Genomic DNA, 5,398 nt, shown 5'->3' with positions numbered 1-5,398 from the left:
CCATAATGGAATGGCATCTCTAATATACAAAGGACTCCTAATATCCGAGGGGCAGAAGGAACAATCTAGAAAATAAAAGAGGAAAAGACATGAACTCACAGACAAGACATTAGAATACTTCAACATATGAAACAATACTCAACTTTTCACCTCATCAGGGAAGTGAAAACAATGCTACATGAAGTTCTTCTTACCTACCCCCAGACTGACAAAAATTACAGTTCAATAAATATTCTACTGACAAAATTGTGTGGAAATAGGCAGCTTCTTATTTTGCTGATGGGACTATAAAATAGAAAAAGGCCAATGGAGATAAACTTGCTACTAACTAGAAAAATTACATATGCATTGTCTTTCTAACCCTGTGCTCCACTTCCAAAATTCTATCCCTAAATAAAACTGGCAAAAAAAAAAAAAAACCAACACTTCTGCACAAAGTCATACCTTGAAGAAATTTTTAAAATATTAAACGGTTATAAACAACCCAAATGTCCATTTTTAGGAGACATCTACACAGTGGAGTACTAGACACTCATAAAAAGAAAGAAAAATCACTATATCCTGAAGTGAAGTGATCTTTAGGATATATTTTTAGGTTTTAAAAAAAGGTTCAGAATATTAAATATGCCACCTTTTGTGTAAGAAAAAAGGATATATGATTACATGAAAATATAATAAATTGAAGGAGAATTGATATCTTTATCATGCTAAAGGAAGGTAAAGGATGACTTCTAGTTAAACCTGGAGGAATGTGAACATAAACGTTTGTATTCAGGTTCTTTAGAGAAACAGAACCGAAAGACTATAGATATAAATATACAGATACAGATATTTTGGTGGTAAATGGACCTGCAGAGATTTACTTGATGTAGGAAACACAGGATTGTCATCAGAGTTGGTTGTAACACATGGGCTATTCCCCAAACACACAGAATGAACCAAATAACACAAAGAACATGTTTTATGTGGTAGATTGAGGTTTAAAAAATATCTGGGAAGTAAACAAGCCAACTGAATTGGATCTTAGTTTCTTATTCCAAGGGATGGTGGAGTTGGATTGTATGCATTAAAGAGGCAAGGGCAACCTCATAGCTTCCAAGACAAGAAAAATGGAGGCATTTTATATAAACAATGGGACAGATGTTGAGCATCCCCAGAAGCCCATTGATGGGAGGTGGGGCTGCAGGGTCCTGTGCTAGAATGGCTCCAAATGCCACGAGATCCCTCCCCACCAAGCTAAGCACAGGCCCAGGCTCTCCCCTGTTTTAGAACAAGCCTCCAAGCTCTGAGAAGAGGCATCAGGGAATGGGCAGGGGTGGCACAGAAAAGATGGATGGAAACAACCCATGAATACACCTAAGGTGGTCCAGGAAGAGAAAACTAAGATGGAGACCAGAAGCTGTCCCAGTCTTTTTCTATGACTTGTTGGCCTCCTGACAGCTGGGTGCTTGAGCCCTGAGAATCAAGCTGGGAAGGCTCTGGGGAGGAGCCCCAGGAAAGGGGAAGGTGGTACCCCTGAGGACAGCCCCTGAGGGCCAGCAGAGGGAAGGCAGGTTGCAAGACTCCTGGGGCCAGTCTCCTGCAGGGCTCTGGGCCCAATCCTGAGATAGTCAAAAGGAGAGACAGAGAACTCAAGAAAGGGGACATTAGAAAAAAGAAAAAAGTTTTGATGCTACAGGACTGAGGTATTGGAGAGATAGGGCCTGGCCCCAGGATTCAGACACACTGGGGGGCTTTGCTCTGGCAAATTATGGACCACATAGATGACTATGGGAGCCCTAAGCAGGCCCTGCCGGTCCAAGAGGCCAACAGCTCTCCACAGGGATTCCCCTGGCTTCTGAAAGCAGCTCCTTCAGGCCCTCTCCTCCACCTGAATGTTCTTTTGTCCTGGCTGCCCCAAGTTAGTGTTGTCAGGAGCTCACAGAAATCCACGCAAGGCAGCCTGAGCTTTGTTAGGTAGTCTCAGGTGGTGGCTGTTTCCAGTTACACCATCCTCCCCCCTCCCTCTGTGGTTCCTCTAAGTTCTGCGTGAGGCAAACAGCAAAGAGAGGACAGGAGGATGCTTTTCCAGAGGGAGAAATGCAGGAAGTTCCTCAGGCACTTGGTCTGAGCGCAGGAGAGGCCCAGGGCATCAGTAGTGCTACACCTTCAGACTGTTCTCATCCAGCCCCAGCTGTAGGAGGCTGGAACTTGCTGTTGGCTTGGGTACAGAGAAGATATGTGACTTGGGGTTTTTCTTATAATGTTCTAACCACTTTTGGTAAGCCTCCATCAGGTCCTGGAAAGTTGGTACTGCCCACCTTGCAGACTTGGGGATGCAAATGCTGCAGAAGGTAGAGATTTGAACAGGAGGTGAGGGTGCTCACTGGCAGTCTTGTACCTCAGCCTGTTCTCTTGTTCCTCCAACACTGAGGAATGGGATGCTTGGAAAATACTTGTGCTTCTTCTGCACCAGTAAATCTTCCAGTCTGAGCCACAAAGAGAAGAGCCTGGGGCCCAGCCCCAGTGAAATCTGAGAGCTATACTTCCTTCTCGTGTTCATTAATCTCCAACTCTTGACTAGCATCTGATCTGCTTTCTTTAGGGACAGAAGCCTTCTTTAGCTCCTTTGCTGCCTCTTCCTTCCTGGAATCCCCCTCTCCCGCATCCACCAGGTCCTCTGGTGCCTCTTTTTTTTTACCGGCTTTGCTGGCTTTGGCAGGCTGATTGTCCCTGGGATCTGCCATACTCCTGGACATCCCAGGATCATTCTTCTCATTCTCTTCTTTTTCTGGGAGCCAATACTCCCTCTTCTCTGTTGCCGTTGGTGATGGGCACTGCTCAGGCTTCTGTCTGCGCCTTGACTGACCACTTGCCAGGAATAGGGAGGCAGCACCATCTGAATCAAGAGAAATGTCCTTCTTCTCCTTTTGCTGGCTTGTTCTTGGCGATTCCTTATACTCAAATACACCCCCAGGGCCCCAGTGACATCCAGGTACAGGTTCTTAAGCTCACTTAATCTGCAGACACTCTGATTGTCACTCTCTGCCTCATCCTCCTCATAAGTCTCCTCCCCTAAAGCCAAGAGGCTGAGAGCATTCTTGTCCCCATGGAAGGAGCCCAAGAGACCCTTTGTATAAGTAGAAGTCTTGAGATCCTCTGATGGTGGTGAGAGGTCTCTGAGCTGACCTGACTCCACTGAGCTCTCCAGGCTCCTACTTCGAGATCCATGAAGAGCAAAGGGTGAAGCATCCACCAGACCTCTTAACAGGGCCAGACCCCTGAGGGGAATGTGGCTGGGGACTAAAAAGGAGCCCAGGGTCAGAAGAATTTGGGAGGTCTCTTTGTCCTTCCTGTCCTTCTTTTTCTTGCTCTTTTTCTTTTCTTTCTTCTTAATGGCCCAGGAGTTGACAGCTTCCCCAACTCTTGGATTGCCAAGTTCCGATAGTGCTCATCACAGGGATGGTCCCACATGGACTTCCCATTAGCAAAGGTGAAATAGTCAAACCTGGAATGATTTCCACTCCACAGGCAGTGGGAATGTAATGCTCTTTTGCTCTAGCCACATCAGCTCTGGTTCCTTTTGGGGATGAATACCCATCTCTCTGGCAAATTCAAGGATTTCTTGCTCATGGGGGATATATGTCTCATAATCTTCCTCCAGAACCAGCTGGTCCCCTATACGGATGGGTCTTAAGGCCATAATTGATCTGAGCTCCAATGCCTGTCCCCTGCCCTGGGAGGCCCTGGGTGCTGGCTCCTAGCTAGCTCTGCATGGCTTCCCCCACACAACTCAGCTCCCTGCTTCCAGGGGACACTGGGGTGTTGCCCTGTGGTGGTCAACAACCACTTCCATAAAGGCTAGGTATAGATATACTGAGAGAGAGAGAAATATTTATTTTAAAGAATTGACTCGTATGATTGCAGAAGTTGTCATGTCCGAAATCTGAAGGGTAAGTTGGCAGACTGAAGACCCAGGGAAAAATCAATGTTGCAGTTAGAGTCCAAAGGCGGTTTGTTGGCAGAATTCCTGGTCTGTTTTCTTAAGACCTTCAACTGATTGGATGAGGCCCATATACATTATGGAAGGTAATCTTCTTTACTCAAAGTCTGCTGATTTAAATGTTAATCCCACCTAAAAATACCTTCACGGAAACATCCAGACGTGTTTGACAAAATATCTTGGTACCATGGCCTAGCCAAGATGATACACAAAACATCTAAGTGTTTATCTCTGATCCTTCCAGATACCAAGTCAAATGACAGTAAAAGAGGAAATTATAATGCCATGCAATCAGTGCTAAACAGAGTGAGATGCTGAGAGGATGTTTTACAAGCTTCTTTGGGAATTAAGGAAAGCAGCCAAAAACAAAGTTTGTATCAAGAGATAAGGATGTATAGGACTTCATTAAGCAAATAGAAGGAGAAGGAGAAGGAATGAATTAGGCAAAGGGCAGCTTCTACTTTCTCCCCAGCCCATGGGACCAAGACAAGATACTGAATTAGGGAAATGGCATCAATATGTCATAGTTTTGTTTTGTTTGTTTTTAAGAACAATGAGGAAGAGTTCCCCTTACTCAGTTTCCATGGTAACCTAAAAGTCTTCTGCTGAGCCTACATACAAGAATTAGCACTCTGGTCTTTAGCAGTCCAGCAAAAACAAACATGGACATTCAGTGTCTTTACCAGTGACTGCCTTTCTCACCAGTCCATGCATGTCCTTGATGTGGCTCCCCCTCTACTTACCTGAGACAATTCTTTCTTCTTCTCCATCATTCTTCCTATCTGCTACTGTCACTGACATCCTACCTTCCGCTAGCACAGCCTTCACTGTTATTTCACTTCCCCCCTTTGATTAGGCTCATTGACTTGACCTATGAGAGCGCCATACAAAAACAGACCCCTGGTAATATCCCAAATTCATGCTCACCCTGCTTTTCCTTTAAACAGAGCTGGGTGTTTCTATAAATGGAGACAGGAGTGTGGTGTACTCTTTGCAAATGACAAACATTAACGTCTTACAGAATCTCAAATGACTCTTCAGAAAATTCTACAGTATTACCTGAAAGATAAGAGGTGTAACATTCTAGTTCTTACTAAATATAAGAGTGTTTGAGGTATTACCACAGCATTGTCCTAATCATCTCTGTATTAGTGACTGTTCTGAACTGGGTCCTCTAGTACATATTTTACTTGATAAAACAGACATAAAATTCTCATTGATTTAGGGATATTTGACTTCTGTCTTCAGAAGAAAACTCACCTGAGCATCTGGGAGTAAATGTTAATGTGAACCACGAAATCCAATGATTTAAACATCAAATGTTATGAATAAAAATGTAATTGTTATGATACAGGTTTGGTGAATCTATCAGAAATCTAAATAGATTTTTCTATTTAGAAAAATCTAAAATATTAA

General features: G+C 44.0%; 1 pseudogene; it reads right to left on the bottom strand.

The window, feature by feature from the left end:
- Positions 1-1,415: 1,415 nt before the first annotated feature.
- On the bottom strand, positions 1,416-3,682 carry LOC125138271 (centrosomal protein of 164 kDa-like; annotated as a pseudogene).
- Positions 3,683-5,398: the final 1,716 nt, after the last annotated feature.

The sequence above is a fragment of the Phacochoerus africanus genome, chromosome 1, assembly GCF_016906955.1.
Source record: "Phacochoerus africanus isolate WHEZ1 chromosome 1, ROS_Pafr_v1, whole genome shotgun sequence".
Classification (NCBI taxonomy): domain Eukaryota; kingdom Metazoa; phylum Chordata; class Mammalia; order Artiodactyla; family Suidae; genus Phacochoerus; species Phacochoerus africanus.
Note: the sequence above shows the minus strand (reverse complement) of the source record. Positions and strands in the feature narration are given on the sequence as shown.